The 23,304-nt window shown below is 44.6% G+C and overlaps 1 long non-coding RNA gene across 1 annotated transcript in view; it reads right to left on the bottom strand.

The window, feature by feature from the left end:
- The window catches only part of LOC107402449 (uncharacterized), a 41,787-nt gene that overhangs the window by 18,227 nt on the left and 256 nt on the right, over window positions 1-23,304 (bottom strand). The gene's annotated exons all lie outside the window — the stretch shown is intronic.

The following is a 23,304-nucleotide window of genomic DNA, read 5'->3' as shown; positions in this document are numbered from 1 at the left end:
GATATGAACAATCAATAATGACTGTCATTTGTTGAACACTTCCTACACATGGGACTACACTCTGTGTAATAGGTCACTTAATCCTAACAACCACCCTAAGCAGCAGGGACTGTAATTATCTCTCCTTTACATACTATACAACTGGAACTTGGATAAAATAACTGAATTCTGGCTACTAAAAAGACAGATGCGGAATTTTATAGCAGATAAAGCTGATGCTTCACATGTCTAGCCAAATTGTATAGAAAACCAAAATTCTATACATTTGACAACATTCTTCCTGGATAGGACTTTAAGGATCTTTGACCTCATTTGGTTAAGGAATAGAATTCAGTAGCAGGAGGCACATAGTTTACCTCTGTCTGTCAAGGTGCCTGAGGCCAGAAGTAGATTGAAGAAATCAGATAAGCAAGTGGCAGAGATAATCCACTTTCAAAACAGAATTGGAGGGGGCGGGCAAGCAAGTGTGCATTCTTGGCTCAGTCTCCCCAGAGCTGACTTTTCTCAGGTAAAAGCATTTCCCTGCTCTTTCAGGGACAACCAAAAGATGAAATGGCAGGGGTAGGTGATTCGAAATGAGCCAGCAAGAAAAGACTTTTCCTGACTAATCCTGGTGACCTGGGTTTGATCCCCAGAACTCATCTAAGGGTAGAAGGAGAGAACTGACTCCAGAAAATAATCCTTTGACCTCTGCATGCACACCATGGCACACACACCTACAACACATCATGCAAGCAAACCCAGACACTAATAAAAATGAAATAAATGATTTTTTTAAGGAAGAAAAAAACTGGAAATGTATCCACCATGACTTCAGTCACAGCTCCAAATAGACAAATGCTAACACATGATGTGGTAATATCAGCCACCTACTTTTGAATTTTCCATGAATCATTTTTCTGAGAGATACAAACTTGAGCCAAGGAGAAGCCTAATAAAGTACTAGGAAAATTCTGAGAACTTTGTAAAGAAAAAAATCAATGAAGACAGAGTCAACAGTACCTTCAAGTCAAAATGGTTCCTAGCTCTTAAAATAAGAACACTCGCCAGGCAGTGGTGGCACACGCCTTTAATCCCAGCACTCGGGAGGCAGAGCCAGGTAGATCTTTGTGAGTTCGAGGCCAGCCTGGTCTACAGAGCAAGATCCAGGACAGGCACCAAAACTACACAGAGAAACACTGTCTCGAAAAACCAAAAAAAAAAAAAAGAACACTCATAATTTTATAGTAGTAGCAACTATGAATGTAGCATAATAGCTCGTGTGTGTGTGTGTGTGTGTGTGTGTGTGTGTGTGTGTGTGTGTGTGTGTGTGTGTGACAGTTTTCTCCTTCCACAGAGACCTTAAGACTTCTCATGCTGATGATTTTGGGGCATTAAAACTGAAAGATTCCAGTTGACCCAAATTGCTCTCAGCACCCAGGAGCCTCCTTCTGGCAGTTAGTTATCAAAGGAGTTCCCACTTCTGGAGAGCAATGAGTAACAAGAGCAGGATCTGAGTGCTTACCCTCCCATTCCCTTAAAGCTTTCATGCAGCTGAGTTTCAGACTGTCTAAGTTCACAGCAGCATCCCTTCCTTAGCCCTATGGATACTCTGCTACCCAATAGCCTTGTGTAAAATCAGGATGAAAACTCCCAGACTATGACCGCTCCAATCTCCATCAAAAACAGCAATCATAGTCAGGTGTGGTGGTACACACCTTTAATCCCAGCACTCAGGAGGCAGAGGCAGGTGGATCTCTGAGTTGGAGGCCAGCCTGGCCTACAGAGCAAGTTCCAGACAACCAGGGCTACACAGAGAAACCCTATCTCAAAAAACAAAACCAACCAAACCAAACCAAAAAAAAAAAAAAAAAAAAAAAAAAAAAAAAAACAGCAGTCAGGGGCCTTAGACTATGTTATCTACAGAGTAGACCAGCTTTTATGGACATCAAATGATAAAAAAAATATTTATCTAGTTGTTCTGTGTACTGATTTTTAACCAATACTTACTGAATGTCTGCTAGGTGGGAGCCACTAAGAAACGAAGATGCACTGACCATGGAGGGCCATAGTCACAGAACAAAACTTTGGCATTCTGGTCTGAAACTCTAAACTGTTAGTAAGAGGTCATACATGCCCAGAAGAAACTTACAATCTAGTGTCCTATGCATTCTTTACAATCCATCTGACTCACCTCAAAATGCACAGCCCGAGGGAATGATACATGCAAGAGTAAGTTTGGAGAAGAGAGTTGGAAAGGATCCAAGACAAAGCAAATATGAATAAGATGTCAGAGGAAAAAGTAAGAATGACTACCAACACAGCTCCGTGTTCCAAGCTGGGTCAGTGGGACGACAATGAACTATTGCTAAGAATTCATCCTGTGTCACCTGTATTCCAAGTCACTGCCAAGTTCACCAAAACGTTGTCAAGGGTGGTGGCGCAAGTTTTGTAGAGCTTCTAGCAACATCTCATGCCAGCTTATAGTTTTGGGTGGAAACCATACAAAATGTGCTGGTTTTATAGGGTTTGAACCTGAAAGAAAGCAAAATGTGGTGATTTGAGGTGTATTTTTCTTAGGTTTTTTTTTTTTTTTTTTTTTTTTTTTTTTTTTTTTTTTGGTGGGATTTTTTGTTTGTTTGTTTGTTTTTTTGGTACTTGGACATAAAAATTCAGAAACAAACTTGGGAGGTCCAATCGGAAACAATTAAACATTTTTCACACTATGCTTTCAGTAACCACAGGGGTATTCTGCCAAAGGAGGCTACAGATGCTTGTTCTGAGTGTCTTCAGCAAGTTTTTGAGATGGACCAGGTAGGCCATATTTATATGACAAAAACTAACTTTGAGGTAAGGAAGATTGCCTCTTTTGGAACCAATTGTCTACTTGGGGAGAGAAAATACAGAGGGTTTTATGCATGTTGCTGTGTTAATAATACAACTCACTAGCGAATATTTCTTTGGCAGAAATGTCTTGGTCAGCCTGCTGAGAACAGTTCCAAAGCTTGAATCTGAAATGAGTGTAGGCAGTGTTTGTTTTCTATTACATGTCTGCTATTAAACCTACTCATGGAAAAGTGCAGAGTATAAATGAATAGGAAGTGTCACCAACAAGGTAACAGAAATGAATATCCACAGGTGTGGCAAAACTCACTGTTTTTCTTACTATTTACCATTCTTAATCTTAGGGTCCAAATTCCAGTTTAAAACAGGATTCCTGTCTCATTCTTCCCTTCCTTTCTTGGGCCCCCTTGTAAGGAGCAGATAGCTGAAATGCCTCGTGGGAACATGGGAGTGTGGGGCTGGCTGTCTGGGGTAGTAAGCAAGAGGGCTCTATGATGGCTTAGGAGCGCCTTACTGACAACAAGAAAATTGACCCTCCCCAGGCTTGTTTTGCAGATTTCTGGGAGGCCCATTCTTTGGATATGCAACCAAACCAAACATCTACTTCATTCTTAGGCTAAGGAAATCAAGATCCCTTCATTGACAATGGAAACTTTACTTTCTCACAAGGAAACAAAATTTCTTCTTCTTTTATAATTTTGTGTTGCTTTCTTTTCTTTTTGGAGGAACATTATAAACATTCGTTGTAATGTGCATGACCAGAATGGGAGGAATTATCCCTTTTACCACCGAATGCAAATATTTATGTTATCCTGAAAGCTCGTCGCGTGGACCTTATGCCTTCAGCACACTTAATAATCCAAGATGGGGCATTGGCTTAACTGTTCCTTTGGTGGAAGAAAGAGAGTTTACAATCTAATTAAATTAGCCTTGCAGGGGGTGATTAATCTTCTTAAGAAAACAAACTGCTTTCAAACACTTCACTATCCACTGTTTCTGGCGATTAATGAAATAATTACCAAGAGTTCTGGCCTATATCTGAAGCAGACCAGTTATGAATCTCAGACGAAGAGCCTTTGGCCCTGGCTTGTAGAAATGTGACCTGAATGGTAGATAACAACATTCCATGATTTTTTTGTTGTTGTTGTTTTGAATTGCTTTAATTCAGTTTTGAGACAAGATGTCATAGTGGAACCCTAGCTGGCCTGGAATTCGCCATGTAGTTCAGGATGTAGTTCAAACATTTGGCAATCTTCCTATCTCAACCACCACAGTGCTAGGGTTACAGGCACTAGCCACCATGCCCACCTAGTGTTCTACAACTTGTACACCCATATTTTTCCTGGTCTGCCCACAAATAAGCCTTCCATAATAATGGAGCTTTCCTGTACTTCTATTGGAGTTATTCAAACTCAAGAAGCCAATGAGGGAAAGTTAAATAATTGTCTTTTGAGATGACTAGGTGGCCCACACTCAGAAGCAGAAGCAAGACTTCAAGTCAGTCTAGGCTGTACAGTGAGTTCCCCAGCAGCTGATGCTATGAGACCAGGGCAGTGGGATGGAGATTTTCTTCTATTAACAACTTTCAAAAATACATAGGACCTTCATTCAAGGCTATAACTTAATCAGATTCATTGGGAGCCCATTTGGCCAAGGCATTGTAAGGCTTAAATGTAACTATTAATAGCCATATGGATCATTGTAATCACCATGCACCTGAACCAGGTGTCCAAGGAGTGGACAGGTAACGCAACTTGTTTACAAGGTCTTCAATTAAACAAGCAAATTCTCCAAAGACAGTTTGTTCTGAAAAATATCACCTTACTGAAGCACCACGATCAAAACTCTTTTACAAAGTTACTTATGGGATAATGTATTCCATTCACCAATCTCCCTAAAGAATTGATGGCATTTTTATGTAGATAAAATTAAATTTAGAAGAATCCACCCAATTGCAACTGACTTATAAATACATGCAGAGCAGAAAGTAAAAGACTGAATGTTTCACACTGTTTACTACTCATCAGACTCAGTTGTGAGCTCTACAAAAGATAAATGTTGTCATTTATATTCCAAAGAAGGAGACAAAGAAAGCAATAATTACAATAAAACCTGTGAAATGCTATAAAAGAAACAAGCAATGGGTACTAGACAGGCTTGAATGCAAGGACTTAATTTTAAGTATCAGAGAAGGTTTTGCAGGGCTATGTCACTTGAGCTGAGTTGGAGATGCTAGACAAGTGGTCGGTGAGCCAGAGAGGCTTCCTAGAGCAGGGGGGTGAGTCTGTGTGAAAGCATCACCAAAACGGTCTTGATGAAAACCGAATTTGACGTTGACGTTAAGCATTCCCTTGTACTCTCTGAACGTTCCCTTTCATGCCACACCTTGCTAAGCACTTTCCGGGCATTTCTCTAGTCTAACGTGACAGTCACTGTGTCAGTTGGTTCTATTCCAATGGTCATTTTTCCAATTGTTCTGAAAGGAAACTGTGGCTCAGGAAAGTAACATAACTTGTTCAGTATTACATAACAGTCAGGATTCAGAGTCCATGCTTCTCAGAATAGTCTACTACCTCCCAGGGATTCCAGAAAAAGGAGCTAGTCTTTCCTCAGGAGGCAACAGGAAGCCACTAAGAAATCTAACCAACTTGGCTGGAACCTTAAATCCAGCACTTGGAAGGCAAAGGCAGAACTCTCAGCATTCAAGACCAGCCTGGTGTACAGAGTGAGTTCCAGGACAGCCAGGGCTACATAGAGAAACTCTGTCTCAAAAATAAATAAATAAATAAATAAATAAATAAATAAATAAATAAATAAATAAATAAAAGAAATTTAGGCAACTCTCCTAAAAGTAAGCATTAGTAGTTTTTTTTGTTTTTAGAGAAACTACTTTTATTCTTTGGCATTTTTTTTAACCCTTTGGATCAATATTTGATTCCCACTATCTAAATTTGATTCTCACCTTTGTTAGAAAAGTGATTTAGGAGAGACCTTTCTGGAGATGGAGATGCTGCTTAGTGGTTAAGAGCATTTACTGCTCTTGTGGAGGACCAGGTTCAGTTTGCAGCGTCTACACCTCAGCTCACAACCATCTATAACTCCAGTTCCAGGGAACACAATGGACATGGCTCTAGGGAAACGTGATGGCCCAGGGCATCAGGCAGGCACATGGTACACACACATACATACATTCAGACAAAACACTCATAAAATAAACATGAATACATATTTTAGAAGGGAGTGAGAAGAGGAAGGAGGGGGAGAGAGATTGAGAGCCTTTTATCCACATGACTCGCAACTCCCAGAATAAAGAGGAGCAACAGCGATGTGATTTCCAGGAATGGGAGCTATAATGTGCCTATTCTGATACATTTTTTAAGTACCCTACAGAATCCAGCATGGCTGTCTCACCACACAAACATGGTGGACTCCATTTCCATATCTACTCTTATTAAGGCAGCATCAGATGCCTAGACCTTGATATCGTCAGTTCAAAATTCTTCAGCAATCTTTGCTTCATAATTGATGGTTTTTAAAGGGCAAGATTTGCTTAGAACCATGTAAAAGGCAGAAGGGTGGAACTACACTGATCTAAAATGATTTAATTTTCTAGAAAATTACTACTTTCTACAAGCTGTATAAACTTTAATTAAAAAGACAAGGAGGTCTATTCTTTCTTCTCACACACATGAGACATGCTAAACTCTTGGGATTCTGGGAGGGAGGGAGGAAGTGAGGGAGAGAGAGAGAAAGAGAGAGAGAACTGAAAAGATTGCCATTTCTAACAAAACTCTAATTAAGATGGAATGTTTATTGCCATGTTTAATGACTAACAAGAAACCAGCATTTGTTGCTTTTTCCTGGAGAAATCTTAGCTTCAAGTTTTGTGTAAAGCCAAGTTATAAAGTGAACTCAGAGCTCCGCTAATCCATGAGTTAAAGGCGGTGACCCAGTCAGGTCCTATATAAAGATATTCTCAGCTACACATCACCCAAATGAGCATTCCTGTGATTCTTGATGCATGTTTTTGTCTCTATGTTCAAACAGAATGTCCCCAACCCCTTATGAAGGAGTGTCTTGATAGTGTCCACTGCAAGTTCTCTAGAACCAGAATTAGAAGCGTGGATCCAGAAGAGGGAGGGGATGAGAGAAAAGACTGCGTCTGGAAATATCCTCAGCAATTCACGAGACACACTAGGGCCACACAAGAGTCCTCCCCCTGAGTAACCATGAGCCCCGTAATCTTCCTTTCAGCTTCTTTCTCCCTGAATTCCCGTTCTCCACTGTAGATGGCTTTCCAAGCTTTGTTCCCAAACCAGTGGGCAAAGTCATCTCAAAAGAGCATATTTGGTTCACAGCAATTTAATGTACTTTGTCCTGCTTGTAAAAGGGTTTAGGTAGCTTGGCTGCTAGTGATTTGGGCTGTCGTCAAGGCTGGCCTGTTGCGGTTAGATAAAAACCAACTTTAATAATGAGGATTTGTAGCAGAACCTCATTTAAAAAAAAATTCAAATATCTGCATATGTTCCTTCCATGCTGCAGACTCAAAAGGAAGCTTGCGGTAGCTACAGCTTCATAAGCAGCCTCTTGCACTAGAATGCTGAAGTAGTGGCAGAAAATTAGGAAATGAGGGGTAGGATATGTAGATAGCACAAATGCTTATGATTATGTACATATCACTTGAGTGTATATGTAGCTCAGCCATATTTACCTATAGAAACTGATTAACTCTCTCTCTCTCTCTCTCTCTCTCTCTCTCTCTCTCTCTCTCTCTGTGTGTGTGTGTGTGTGTGTGTGTGTGTGTGTGTGTGTGTGTGTGTGTTGTGTGAATGATCTGGTTGGAAACATGCTATAAAATTTACCTGTATGTACACATATAAGCACAGTGAAATACTATGTTGTGTGTATAAAAATCAGATAGCATAAAATACTCCTGTACTTGTTTGGTTAGGGACACATTTGGGCTGAATGAGTTCTGCAATAATCAAAGCCATCCACACACACAAATCGCACTTCTTCGTTTTATACAGTCTGGGTTTTTTGTTGTTGTTGTTGTTGTTGTTGTTGTTGTTGTTTGTTTGTTTGTTTTGCAGTTCTTTTAGTCATCTGTCATCTCCTAAGCATTGCTTAGCCAAAGCACTCAGACTTGAAATCTGAAATTGTCAATATAGTCTGCTAATCTTTAAGTCTTAAATGATCTAAGATTGGCTACCATTATTCTGTGCTTCCAGGATTTAGGGGTTAAAAAACAAAGGAAGAAAATACAACTCTTCATTTTCAGGCAATAAATTCCTGTGGAGTTTCTGTTTGGGACATGCCTTGGGATCATGGACTTGTGGAAATAACCAGGTAGCATGGTGAATACATGAACTCTGCTCTCTAGATCTGTAAGACAAAAAGTGCTCCATCCAGGCTTAATTGCCCTGCTTTTACACCATAATTTATTCATAGTCATCTTCATACTTCCGAGTTTGCCAACTGGGGGTGGATGTTCTAAATGCAAGCAAGATATGCAAGCAGAAAGGAAGGGAAGAAGGAATGTAATGAAAGAAAAATAAATGGGGCTCATCTTTCCAACAGAGCTGGAGTGGTGACCTGATGTCTGCTATGATCTGCCTTCTGAGATCAAAGCAGGATTAGTGTGACTCTTCACTGTTTGCACTGCACACCTCCAAGCTCTGGAGAGTTAGGCACTATGTATAAACGCAGTCCTAGAACATAGGCGAAGCGAAGCTTACTGGAGGTGGGTTAATAATAGCGTAAGGGTTAGCTAATTGTGAAAAGTTATTTGGAATTTGGGAAGAAAATGCAGAATTTAAAGTACCTTTTCAACACAGTTGCTTTTTCTTTCTCTTTTTCTAGGGCAAGACTTTGGCTAGTTGAGGAGGCCGACCCAAATGTCTTAATAGTCTCCATAATGACCTGCTAGCTCATTTGGAATGTTTTTGCCGCTGCTAGCGCACATGAAAAGGAAGGGGAACCCTGCTGCATGTTTTCACAGGAAAGCACTTTCACGTCGCTACAACCAGGCATTTACAAGAAGGATTTAAAAGGGGAGAAAATCTCTTAAAATATCAAAATGTTGCGCTTTTGTGTTTCCGCCACACGGGACATTCCTGGATACTGGAACCCCTAAAGGGTGAGTGGTTCTGCAGCCTTTCAGAAGCGCGTGTTCTTTTGTTGAAGAAAAAGGCAAGTCCATATTCCTGGGATCTCAGAAGGTGAAGAAAAATTTTCATTTGTAATGCTTAGCTTACACACCCCTTAGGGATGGGGGTGGGGAGCACTTCCCTCCTCCAAACTTGACTGATTTTAGCTGCATTACCTGGAAGAGGGCGCACCACAGTGTAGCTCAAACAAGCGGTTATAAGTGGACTCCGTTCTCTCCCTTCAAAGCAGGATCATGGCAATGGGGCGCGCTGGCGGGGGTGGGGGGGTAGGATTCTCTAAGCCTAGGAAGTGATCCCACTGTCTTGGCTACACAGTTCCAGTACTCAACTTTTCCACAATTCTACTGGCCTACCTGCACCAAGACATAATAAGAAGGGCCAATGCCTAACTCCAACCCACCAGCGTGGGTTGCCTGCCTCCTCCAGGCTCCCTTAGGTTAGCGATCCAAGACCTGATCTTCCTGTCAACCACTTTCCACCTCCTCCAGCTGGAGATCACACACCATAGACAAGCTCCAAAGCCAAAGCCTAAGAAGTATCTTAAGAGGAAGATACCCCACGACCCTACGAGGGGACAGGCCCAGCCTGGGCACTCTGGGAGGTTTCACCTCCTATTGAACGTACTTCCTGAGGGTCCCCAGGGGCTTGGGGTGCCTTTCCAGTGCAAGTGGTACAGAGGTTAGGAAAGGGGTCCCAGGTTCTGTAGCATCCTCCACAACACCTGGAGTTCTGAGGCACCAGGTTCCCTCTGGAGGAGAAATTCTCTTTCGAAGAATGTTTTGAGTTCTCTCAGGTGGGAAAACTGTCAAGTGGGGCTCTTAATTCCAAACACAATCCTCAGGCTATGAACTTGGGAGAGGGACTCCATGTGCCTGAACACTCTCCACCCACCCCCCAGCTGCTTTTCCCTACAAGGAATGCAAGCTCATTCGACTCTATAAGGCCAGTTCCTCCTTTTATTTGGCTTTACCTGGCAGCGTACCTTTTCTCATTATTGTGCTACTATTTTAACGGGGAATTTCTTTCAGCTAAACTTGAATTGTTCTGCCATCTATAACCAGACATCACAGCTGCCTGGAACACCCTACTGGAAAGGTTCAAAACCTCACCTTTCCCCCCCCTTCCTGCAGCCCTGGTTGGCCCAACCTTTGGCTTATCACTGGAAACATCTGTGTACCTAAAAACACCGTAGTCTGGGAGACAGAATGAACTCACATTTTTTTAAAGGTGATCTAAAATGTGACTTTTGTTTCTTAATACCAGCTGACTCTCAGATATGATAAGTTCTTGCATTTCAAAGGTCCTTGTATTGCTGGAAATTTTCTAACCTCCCCTATTACTGAACAACATCAGAGTTAGAATTCAATGGAAGTTGTTTCATCGCGTCATCCCTCATGGGGGAGGGGGAGGAAGGGGGAGGAAGAAGGAAGGGAAAGAGAGAGGTTGGTTGAGGGTTGTAGTTCTTAGATTTTCATTTTTTAAATGTCACATTTTAACAGTGATCTTTGGAAACTAGCAAAGTATCCCAAATTTGAAAGAGAGACCTGCTGGCTTCCGTCTCTTTGTTAGCCCTTTAGAGGCACAGTACACCAATTCTTTAAACTAATTCTTTCAACTTGCAGTCCCCAATTTAGAAAGAGACTATAAAGAAAGATGCATTTGGAAAAATAACTAAAAAACACATAACAGAGTGACTTTTATTTAGTTAACATTACTTGGAGAGGAAAACATTTAAATTAGCTAGGTTGTGCCCCCACCTCACACCAAAGTATCCTGAAATACATAACACGGTGGAGAGGGCTCTAAACTGTTTCCCCATCTAACAACATTAGATCTGTAACCAGAGAGAGGTCCATATGCATAACAAATAGTGTTGCTTGCAAATTATATTCCACCAAAATGCTCCTGGGTTTACCTAACATTGAAGTTGGAGTTGTGTGAAGATCAGCATGCATGTGATTTATGTATATATAATTCTTATACTTCATGTGTATTTAGACACACACTTCTTTTTAAATGTTTATGCAGTTACTCACTTAAAGAGTATCAAAATAAATCCTGCTTCGGCTTCCCTGATCTCCCAGGTATTCCTAAACACTGATGAACAAAATTCTTTCTATGGGAAATGAAGAACTACCCACTTAAAGGAGAGAATGGAAAGGGGAACTCGATTTATTCTCATTTGTTTATCGCTAGACTTTCCCCCCACTCTGCAAATTCATTTGAATAGCTTTCAAGCCGGAAAATGGAAACGCGGCTCCTGCCCTCTATTTCAGCGGCGGCGGCAGCGTCCTGGCAACAGCGCAATTTTCTATCATCAAGGATAAATGGCATCGAACAGAACATTCTGATAAAAAAAAAAAAAAGAAAGAAAAGAAAGAAAGAAAGAAAAAAAAAGCTTCAGCCAAGGAGTCCATGATTGCTGGCCTTCCTGTCTGTCATCCCTTTACAAAATCCTCTCGCAAACCTGAGCGGCATGCTGTCAGAGCTAATAACGTCTGCTGAAGGGGGCGGCGGGGGCACACAGTCTTCCCTGTACAATGTTCCCATTTATTAAATCGAGTGCTTATTTTAAAATTGCAAATATCTTTGTTTGGTTCAGTGAAAATTAAAGCCAAGATGTAGGAAGTTACATGATGCAGTAATTATTTGTGTCCTATCAGAGAATCAAATCCCTCTCTCGCCCTTCTGGTGAAGGTTGGGTGAGGGGGAAGGGACATTCAGGGGCAGGAGGTTCTGGTAGAAAAACACAAATCCGTTGGCTCTGCAGGTAAACCGAGAGTCACTGCTGGAGGAGAGCTACCTACCTACCTCTACCAGAAAGAAAGAGCTAACTGAGAGGCCCCAAGCACAAGTGGGCGCGGCTGAAGCTGCTGCGGGTGCACCAGCTCCATCAGAAGCCCCAAGAGTTCCCGAGGGAGACTTCCAACGCACTGGTGACTATTTCTCGCCTACAAAGGTGTCTTTCTGAAAAAGGCCATTCCCCTACTCCAGGAGAGGGAACTCTGAAGTCTTTGCACCTATGTTGAGGGGTCTTGGACACCGGGGGTGGCACTTACCAAGATACTCGGACATAGGGGACTAAGAGCATCAACCACACACCTACAGGGAGGCTGACTCCAGACAGGCTTCTTAGCAACCCCAGCTCTGGCTTGCAGGGAATGCGTTTGGCTGGTGACCACCCATAGTGCTTGTCCAGTTCTTTGCCCATAATGCCCTGTGCTTTCAACTTAAATCAACACTGCCTGGGAGGCTGGAGAGGGTGTTAGGCAGCAATGGTTTCGCGCTGGAGAGCAGTGGTTTTGACACCCTTCTGTCAAATCGGATCCATTAGGAAGTGGTGTGTGTGTGTGTGTGTGTGTGTGTGTGTGTGTCCATATGTTTAAGCTCATTGTATGGGGAGATGTAAAGGAGGAGCCCTACAACTAACAGGAAAGTAGGTTTTCATATCCTTTTTATTATTATTATTATTATGTATACAGTGTTCTGTCTGCACATATGCCTGCAGGAAGAGGGCACCAGATCTCATTACAGATGGTTGTGAGCCACCATGTGGTTGCTGGGAATTGAACTCAGGACCTCCAGAAGAACAGCCAGTGCTCTTAACCTCTGAGCCATCTCTCCAGCCCGGTTTTCATATCCTTTATTTTTTTTTTATTTATTTTTTTTTTTTTTTGGTTTTTCGAGACAGGGTTTCTCTGTGTAGCTTTGTGCCTTTCCTGGAGCTCACTTGGTAGCCCAGGCTGGCCTCGAACTCACAGAGATCCGCCTGGCTCTGCCTCCCGAGTGCTGGGATTAAAGGCGTGCGCCACCACCGCCCGGCTTTTCATATCCTTTAAAGCCAATCAATATAAAAGGGATGATGGCGGGAAGGGATACATTGAGCCCTAAAATTTGGGGGGCCTTTGAAGAAGTTAGTGTGGAAGCCCAACGTCTGGCTCAAGAGGGCAAAGCAGGAGTGGGGAGCAGAGAGATGAGTGAGTAGCCCTAGAGGCTGGGAACCTTGGAAGCAGACGATAGTTGGGGAAACCTTTGTTTAACAAGGAAGCCCAGTTATTGCGCTTCTGGAAGTCTTGGTCGCAACTACTAGACGGAAGTGGGTACTGGAGGGATACAATGCGCATGCCCTAGAATTTGCATGCAAAGGTATACTCAGGAACCCACCACTGCTCAGCCCTGGGGCTGCCACCAATAGAATCCTGCTTTTCCTAAGCCTCGGGGTCACATTGACATCTCATTTCCCCCACAATAGGCCTTTAAAACCCACTTTAAAAATAAAGAGTGTTTCAGTATTGATCCTCTTCTAGATAGTGAAGATCTCTGCGGGAGGCACATTTTAGAACTATAAATACATTTACTACAAGCAAGGGTTAAAGTATTCGGAATTTGAGAAAAAGTTAAAGTCAGAAGAGAGGAGGCATTTCGCGAGGCTGACTGAAAGCCTGAGATTGCCCTCTTCCTTCGCTGGGGGTGGGGGGACTTAGACCACTGATGCCTCATCTGTCCTGTGAAAACTCCCATCTCCTTAGTTGACCAAATGAGTGCCACAAAACCAGAATCATTACCTGTGTGCCTGTCTTAGAAAAGTAGCCTCCAGACCCACTCTTTCCCCACCCTGTCCCCAGTCACACATGGTTACCAGGGAGATGGGAAGCTGGAACACCTGTGCTCCATCTCTCCCCTTTGCCCAGACACCAAAGAGGTCTGTGGGCTGAGACCCATATGTTAGCTTTCACATCTGTGAAATGGGGCTAATTATAGAGAGGCAGAGGACTAGAAAGGTATATAAGTGGCCTGATTTCCACCCTGTCTGGGCCTCTCCTGGCTGCTTCCAAGCTGAGGATGATGAGGTTGATTCCCGGGTTGATTCCCACAGAAGGGGTGGGCCAGCTGGGAAACATTACTGTCCACCCCTTCTGCACACCAAAGCTGCTGCCTGCCCTGGCTGTAGACCTTGCTGGCCATTCTGAACCACCTTCCTCATCCTCTTCCCATCATGTTGTCCTTCCAGAATGTGCCGCCTAAGGTGGGCCTCTAACACCTCTGTCTAAGGGGATTCATACTCCATGACAAGAAAACGACTTCTTGTGGCCGCAGTAAAACAGGTGGGGATTCTTACTTACAGTTTTCCCTTTCTGCACAACCCACGAGTTCCAACATTGGATTAAGTGGCAAGTGAACTTGGTCAGGTACCCAGGATGTTATCCTCAGCTCACACAGTGTGATGCTTAGAACAATGCCAGCAGTTCCTCTGATTTTCCCACCTTCCATTAAGGCCTTCAACTATAACATGCCTTTAAAAAAAAAAAAAAGTGCAACAGAACTGAAGAGTGACTACAACCTTTCAAAATGGGAGGCACAGAAAGATGACTTTGAGATCTTATTTGGTATTTGGCCACTATTAGGTCCGCACACTGCATATATCATTCAATAGTCATGTCCATTTTCAAAAAAAAAAAAAAAAAAAAAAAAAAAAAAAGAGAAATCCACTCACTCTTCAGAAATGCTTTCTTGCAACTTCTGCCCACAATAACTACCTTTTCCCCCACAGTTGTGCTTTGCACATGTCTTTGCAAAATATTAAGCTTTCTTAGTAAACCAGACCAATAAAATCAGAGTGCTAACTTCAGCCACAGAAGGCTAGGACAAAGCTGCAGGCCTGGAGTGTGTGCTACAACCCAGCCTAAAATATTCCTTGAACATTTTGGATTTGGGGTATTCTTCTTGTAAAAGACTTACATCCATCCTTTAAGAAATAGGAAAATAATAGTGTGTTTGAAATGAAATATAGGGGAAGAAAAAGAGCCTATCATTCAATCAATTATTTTACTGCTACCAAGTGAAGCACAGCCCTGTTTCCCAGTACTGTGGGTGGCTTGGATAAGAGAAGAGATTTTCCTGCTATTTCAAGGATAATTAAACCAACACAAATCAAATCCACAGCCTGGCCTCTTTCTAAGGTAGACTTCTACATCAGCAGGTTAGGCATCTAAAGAGGAACACTTGAGGTGTGGGCTCCAGATCAGAACCAGAAAATCCAGCGTCAGCCACAGCTTTGTTCTCTGAAAATGCTATTTCCTGGGACCTCCCTTTCTAACCCCAGAGCCCTAGGAAATCTCTTTGTCCCATATTTGTGGACCACAAGTACCTACAGACTCCTTCCCATCCACAGCAGAATGAGGAGGAGGGGGCACAGAGAGCAGAGAGGAGAGAGGATAAAGGAGAGGGAGAGAGATTTCCTTCCCATGAGGAGCTAACCCTCTCTGATTTGATCAGTTCCTGAAGATTGTTGAGGGCAATTACTTAAAAATGCGGTGCCACTCAGAGCTTCTTCCAGGAGGACTCTGAGGGCCGTGCCCATTAATCAGTTAGACAGACAAACCACCACACCACAGGTTTGGGATCACCAGGAATGGGGTCCTATGAGAAATTCCTTTTCTCTAGTATTGGTCAGCAGGACCAGGGAAGATAGGGGGCCTCTCTCAAAGGTCTTCCATCTCAGGGAACGGAACCTTTCTCCTTGGGAGTCTGTTGTACACTAGGGTCTCCCTGACTCTCGCCCCCTGGAGAGTTATTCTAAGGACTTTAAAGGTACTCTAGGGACTCTCTCTCTCTCCCTCCCTCCCTCCCTCCCTCCCCCTCCATCCCTCCCTCCCTCTTCCTGGAGTAGACAAGTAGGTACTCTATTCAGCTCCATTATAGATAGACTCTAGAGTCCACAGGCCCTTGGGCAGGTAACCAGCCCAGCAGAGCGTTGTCCCGACTGGCCCGAGTTTTCAAACAACGTGAATTACAGACTATATCTTGAATATGAATTAGCCTTCCGTGCTGGTGTGACTTTGCTTTGAAACTCCACTTGTCAAAGTATGGTTTTAATTAAAAGTCTTCCGGCCTGCAAAGATTACATGTTTTGTAAAATATATCCTACCATAAAATTTACTTCCACAATCTGAAATTAGGTTCCTTGTAAATGTTTTCACAAAAAGAAAGGAAGAAAGAAATAGGAGGGGATGAGGGTGTGTGAGAGAACAACGCAGTTTAAACCCTGTGTTCCTTTAAGATGTCCAGCCAGTGACCCTTGGCACCCTAACAGGTAGCCAGCCTTGTCTGTCCTGCCTGAGCTGGGACAAGGCCTGTATCTCAGCACCAGCTAGTAACCCGAAGCTGCCCTGGCAGGTGCGACCCATGCAGCTTTAGCAGTTGGAGACAATTCAGCAGACAGACAAGTTAATCCCGCGCTGATTTGTTTCGGATCCATCCACAGTATGCCGGCTACCCCCCTAGGCCGCTGTGGGTTACAGACACCTGCCTCCCTGCCCATCCCCAATCTAGGATGCGAATAAAAGACGTGCGGTTTGATACAGGACTCAGTAGAATCCAAGTCAACGCACATCTCGAAAGTCAAGGTTCACTCTTTAGAACTCCTAGCTAATACATCGAAAAATAGTCATCCTGGCAGTGTCCGAACTGCCCCAGGTCAATCTAAAAGGGGGTCTTGATTATCTCTTGGAGGCTTGTACTGTGCCCTTACAGAGCTCTAGGAGAAAAAGGGCCCCACTTCCCAGCGTGGGGGGCGGGAAAGAGGGACGGTGCCTCCTCTCCTTCTCAGGATGCATCTTTCTAGTCAAGGACAGAATTAAGATCTGGGTCTCCATAGAATTCTTTTTTCCCTCTAACAACTCTCTGTGGACGCAGTCAATTCTGACGGGATCCGCTGGATTTGAGAGTAGAACTTGGCGTGCACGAAGTGGTGATGAGGAGCACACGGGAGGGGTGCACGGCTCCTTTCTTCCAGGTAATTGGTACCCAAGAACCGAAGGAGGGGGAGGAGGGGTGACGCGGTAGGGAGAGTTATTTACCACCCTCCACCTGAAATAAGCAAGACCAATAACGCGCCTGGCTTTTCGCCCTGTTTACTCTATCCACGTTCAGTGATTGGCAAAGCAGGCCCTAAAGGCAAAGGCAATAATTGCTCTGCTCTCCTTACTAGGAAAGTGTGTAGGCATTTGAAGTGTACTAAAAATAAACGAAGGAGTGAGAAAATGAAAAGGGGACAGAGTGACAATTTGCAGCAATTAAAGCGTCTGCGCGCTGTTGCCTGAGGAACAGGGACCCACAGAGGTTTTTGTTTTCCCAGGCCTGATGATGTGAATAACTTGTTAGGGAATTTGCGACCCAGGTTTGCACCCGATTGCTCTTGTAAGAGTACGTCAAGAAGCCTGTGCTGAGTCCTGATCTTTGGGAGGAGGGAGTGGGGAGCTTCGGACTCTTTCTGGGCCCCTAAAAGCCCCTTTAGCTCCAAGGAAGAGGTGATCCAGTTCTCCCCCAGGCCTATTTCAAGTGAGTGCCTCCCCATTAGCGCTCAGGCACTTCTTGCAGGAACTTTAAGCAAGTCTTCAGCTCTGAGGTGTCTAACCTTAGAGGGGGAAAACATCGCAACGCTAACATCTACTTCACAACCACGTGAAAAGCGAAGTTGGGAAGGGAGGGAGAGGGGGCGGCCAGCCAAATCAAAGCTTGGGAGACATTTTGACAGCATGCTTGAAATATTACCCTTAATTTTTGGAAGATTTTCAAGAAGTGAGGCGAGCGGGGCCGGGGGGGGGGGCTAGGGGGTGGGGTGGGGTGGGGAGGGGGGTTGAGAGCCAGGACTTTCTCTCGTCTGCCACTCAGGCGGACAGAGAGGGCTCCAACCTCCAGCACTCGCGGAAACACACACTGAGAAATTGCTTCAAGATACAGTAGAGTTCTCTTTCTTCCCTACCCCCTTCACCTCTCAAGAGCCAAGAACTTCGCAGAAAGGGTGGTAAAGACTGGGGGAGGCCTTGGGTGTCAGAAGTCTGTGCATTGCCCCCTGAGATCAGAGAGTTAGCCCCAGGCAGTGAGGACCCCCCTGGGCCTGGCTCCTGCGGCCCAGTCTAGAGACCAAATCGCCCCCCTTGTTGATCAACACCCGCCTCTAACCCCTACCCTACCTCCAACTCTGGGGGGAGGGAGGGGCGCCACTGCCTAAATCCACCCTAGCTGGCTTCAATGAAAGCTGGCAAATTCAGCGAGTCTCGCAGAAAATTTATTCGACCCTAATTCAATTTTAAAGCGGATTTTTACTATTAAAAATGCTGCCGAGCAACACATTGAATTAATCTGACTGTACGGTTTTAATTACAGTGAGGGTTTCTCTACAAATCTGTACAAGACAGTGGCTGGCTCTCCGAGGATCCCTGCCTGCTGAATTCCATTATCCAGCCCCTGACTTCCCGCAGACGCCGGCGCGTGGGAGCCAGCTGCGGGCGCAGGCATTCGGCCTTCTCGGCTACTGCCCTTCGCCCCTTCCTTCACCCCAGGCCCACAGATAGCCCGGATGCCAGCCTGCCTGCTCGGGACTGCTCACCTGGCATCCTGAATTGCTACCCTTGCTTTTTTAATCGTTGGGCCCAACACTTTTGAGCTTCACAATCTTGTCAGTGAAGAATAGCTCATTTTGTTCGGGAGAGGTGGCCCTTTGTAATTTTTGGATGCGTTTTTCTATTACAACCTTATAGAAGTGGTCAGTGTGATGCTGAGTGTACGAGAGAGAAGCACGCTGAGGAATCGGGGTGGGGGGGGCATAGAGTAAAAGACTAGCTGATGGAGCTCGGCTTTGGCAGGTCTAGCCCACCCACCTCCACCCCACCCCCTCCCTCCAAGAGTAAATACTCACCACTGCGGGGCGGCCGGCAAACAGAACTGCTTTTGTTAGTTTTAATTTTGTTGATTTGTTATGAAACTAACATTAAAGTGCTGTGGCACCTAACGAACAAGAAAATCTACAAGCCAGGCATAACAACAAAAGCAGGTTCACACTCATCCTCTTTAGCCCACTCTATTCTTAATTATAAATAATAAATAAATAAATAAATAAATAAATAAATAAATAAATAAATAAATAAATAAGTAAATCTCTTCTAGTCTCTGCCTTCCAAAGATGGCGAAGTCAAATGCTAGCTTGCCAAATGGACACGCTCTCTCGCTGTATTTAAAAGAAACAAGGGCTTTGAGTCTCCGAGGGAAGGAGCCCCACTTGAGGACATGGAAATGGCAAGCAACATTTTTGCACATAAAATTATTGAAAACAACACGGGGAAAATATTTTATCCCCAGGGTAGGAAGGGACGAGGACCCTAGCTCCTAGGCTCGCGGAGAGGAAATCTGTTTCTGAACAAAAGATAGGAGAACTGCCACAAGAGCAGTTCCAAGATTGTTTTTTTTTTTTTTCAATCGCGACTTCCTAAAGCTGGCAAATCTGTGGTCCTCTAAGGAAAGTTTTATTTAAAAAGAATGAGTAATAAATCGTCTTCTTATTTACTGAGATGTTCCAAAAATAAGAAATAAGAAGTGTCTGTGAAAAGATAAGAAAATCATATATATATGCATATATACATATATATTTTTATATATGTGGAGGTGGTCAGACACAGAACATGCCTCTTTCTCACTAATGAAAAACATTTTCACTTACATTTTTCTTTCCATTATAACAAGAGGATGCTTTTCATCCAGGTTTCCCTGAAGAGCTGTGCCAAGTCTGGCTCTCTCTTCATACAGAGACACTTGCTATGACTTTATTATTGTTACTGCTGATGAAGAGATGAAAGAATTAAACAGGAGATGCTTCCAGGCATTTCGGAAGACACTGGGCAGCTATATTAACTCCTTATTAAGCCTAAAAATAGTCTGCCATTTCCTGTTGATGCTGGTTCCCTGCCACTCGAGGACTGCATTTACCCTTCTATGGTCAGGGGTCCTGCTTTTCAAAGACAGTAAATGAAAGCTGAGTTCTGATACTCTTTCCCATCTTCCTTTGCTCTGCTCTGCTTCCCAGCAGGGCAAATACAGGGCTGAGGGAGGTCAGCCTTGGTTTAGCCTATGTATTGAAAAGACAAACATCTGCATTATCGTGTTGAAAACTGACTGTTTAAGTAAGCATTATGGAGTTCTTCCACCCTCTTCTCCCTTGGGCTGAGGGGGAAAATGTTTATGCATTAGGGGTTGGGTCCACTGTTTGCTGAAAGAGACAAGCCAAAGGCTGAAAGACAGAAGGAAGGAAGGGAAGGAGGAAGAGAGAGGGAGGAAAGGTAGGCAAACAGGTTTTCATGCACAAGCCCAAACCAAGAGGTGGGGAGCAGAGCTATCCTCAACCTTGTCGTCACTGGGTTCTCTCAAGTAAGAAAGCTCTGGCTGCAAACACATCCAGAAATGAGTCCAAGGAGAAGTGAGATGGTGTTGAGTTTGAGGACCTAGTTAAGAACACGAAATCTCAGGTTTTAAAAAGTCTGCAACAGAAGCCTCTAGGTTGAGACTTGCTTAGTTAATATTCTTCAAAGGAGACACTTTTGAAAACCCCAATGAAGCCTGCTGGAGGTCAGTCCCAGGTTGTTGTTTCCCAGGTACCTGTTTTGGGGACCCAGGAAAGGGTTATATTCCCAAATTCCAGTGACTCTTCCTCCTGAGCATATAATAGGTAAGCCCACATTTAAGTTTCATATGGGGGAACCTATAAGAGGACAATATTAACATAGGCACTACAGTTTCATTGCTAGAGAAAGTACCAACAAGATCTCAGCATTTTCTTGCCTAGCCTGGTTCTTTGGGCTACTCCTGAAGGTGCCATCATTAGCCTGGGTCAACAAATGGAAAGGAGTAGTTTTCTCTCCTGCCCTGGAGTCTTTACAGGTGTGTGAGTTGGGGGAGGGAAGAAGGTTTCTGAGCTCTAGAATATCAGGTACCCTTTCCTTACACATACATACCATTCACACACACATACACACACACACACACACACACAGAGAGAGAGAGAGAGAGAGAGAGAGAGAGAGAGAGAGAGAGAGAGAGAGAGAGAAATTTTAGAAAAATTTATGCTGAATGAGGAAAAGAACTAGCAGGAATTTTTTTTCCACCAATGTCTCCTATTGAGAAGGGGGTTCTTAATGTGGCTATGTAAATCAACACCAAGTTATTTCTTTGAATTCAAAGGCCATTTATCCAGGTCTAATTTCTTTAGAATTAACGTGATAACTGAGCCCAACTTAGCAACCAAACCCAGCCAAATCCTGGATGGCTTGAATGGACTGGCGCAGCCCCCACCGAGACAGCAAGCCTTGCTGGGAGATCCAGGCATTCTCAGTCCGGCATGTGTGTGCAAACATCCTCCAGAACTCAACTGGGACAATTCTCAGACCCAATGAGCCCACTCCTGCGCACCTATCTCTGCAGCATACAAGTAGGAGGTGTCCAGAGGGCGGACAGCAGTGATATAAGCCCCCAACATCTCATCACCTCAACACTTTAAAAAGTGAAATGCATTTTAGGCCTCCAACCCCCCTTCCTAAATCTTTAATGGATATGATCGTTATCTTAAAGTAACACTCCCCCCCCCAAAAAAAAAAAGAAAAAATCTTTTAGGCCTCCAGATTTCTAAGTTTACTTGTATTTGGAATGATAAAGGCTTCGGTGGCCATACCAGCCCTCCTTCCCCTCCCACTAGCAAGAGTTGGCGGAGGCTCCCCAGAGGGCTAGACAAAGAGCTAGAAGCCTGGACTGCGCGGGAGGCGCCGGGGCTGAGAGCCCCTGAGGTGTGCGCCTTTTTGCAAGGCTCTGAAAAGCCCGAAGTTTTGCCTCCAGCCAAAGGGCTGGCAGCAGATTACTTTAGGGTAGAGCAGGGGTGACCTATAGTGCTCGCTTCGCAGTTTAACTAAGCTGCCCCAAACACCAGGTGAGGGACTAGGAAAGGAGCTGCCCAACTTCAGTTGGAGCAATGCGCCTTGGGCTCCAGGAAGTCTGTGCGAAGAACGCTGCACCTTAGCTGGTGGTAGAGGCCACACTGTGACAGGCACTAGCCGCCCATCCTTGGGCCACAGTGGTCTTCAATCTTCTATTCCCTGGACTGGCGGGAAAGTGGAATGGCCATTCCTACCATTCTACCCTGAATTAGCACACCAAGACCGCTGTCCAGTCTGGTGAGACCCCTTGCTTGCTGCACACGCTCAGAGCCCAGCCTGGGTCACCCAGCAAATCTCAACAAAACCTACATCATACACAACTAACCCCCTAGACGCACACTTGCTCCCCTGGAACACAATGAAGAGATTTTATCCTCTAACTACGGAGGATAAGGGCTCCGACAGGATACCTGAAGAGACAATTCCAGCCTGCCCGGCTTCCCCAAACTTGAAACAAGCGAGAGGGAAATCCCTTTGCAAACAGACGCTGCGCGCCTTGGATCTGGAGCTTAAGTGGTGAGAGGACATTTCCCAGCCCCACCACCTTCATCCCGCTCCAGAAGCTATCAGAGTTGCGGGGGGTCAGTGGGCAAAGCACTGCACCTGCGAGCGTTAAGGGAGAGATACAGAAAAGTCAACGGGAGAAACGCCTTCATCGTGTTAACAGCAAGCTGCAGGGTATAGAGTAATAAAACTGCCATGTCTACCTGCTGGCTTTGAGGACATTACGAGCTGGGCGCGCAGCCCGGGTGCACCACCCGGCGCGCGCGCGGTGAGGGGTGGGGGGTGCTTTTCTTTCTTGACTTCCCTTTCTGCACCCCATCAGTTCCTTACCCAGCCCATCTTTCATTTTCCTAGAAGATGTTGTTGTTTTAATTCACCGACGATATGTAAACGCATGGATCGCGTTACAGGTTCGCGTGTTAAACTGCACCTCTTGTTAAAAGGGAAGGAACAAGGGACGCCACTTAAAAATGAATTCAGAGTTACTGAACCGGCTCCCGGAACTCGAGAAGTTAAGCGTGGCGGGCTGGGCAAGGGGAGAGGGAGCAAATTTAGCTGCCGGCGAAACTATGGAGAAAACGGGCGGGCTGCGAGCCTCGAGTCTTCTGATAAAATTAAAGAAGGAAAGAATGGAAAAGGAAAAAGGAAAAGGCAATCTTGCCTACGGGCTCCTGGAGACCCTAGGCAGGTAGCTAGGAAAATCAATTAGCATAAGCTTCAGTCCGCGACCCAGGCGCAACCTGGAAATTGAGCAGCTCGGTCTGCTACCACCCTTTTCTGGAGTTCCAGTAGCAAGCAGAGCCACTAAATTCTCTATTCTAGGCTTCCTGGGGTCGTGTAGCTTATGGGCTACAGACGAAATAAGGTGCAGAGATGTCCCAGCAGTTTTTCCAAAAAGACGACCGCCAACCTCCACAAACCCCTACACAGGGTTGCTACCCAGCACATTTCTCCTTGTTAACAAAAGCTCGCCGTTAGTTCCCTGAGTCCACCGAAAGTGGGCACCGAGCCCGGGGGGTAAGGTGGGAGTCCTCAGATTTTGCCCACTC

This window comes from Peromyscus maniculatus, chromosome 3, assembly GCF_049852395.1.
Source record: "Peromyscus maniculatus bairdii isolate BWxNUB_F1_BW_parent chromosome 3, HU_Pman_BW_mat_3.1, whole genome shotgun sequence".
Taxonomy (NCBI): Eukaryota; Metazoa; Chordata; class Mammalia; order Rodentia; family Cricetidae; genus Peromyscus; species Peromyscus maniculatus.
This window is presented reverse-complemented; position numbering and strand designations above follow the sequence as displayed.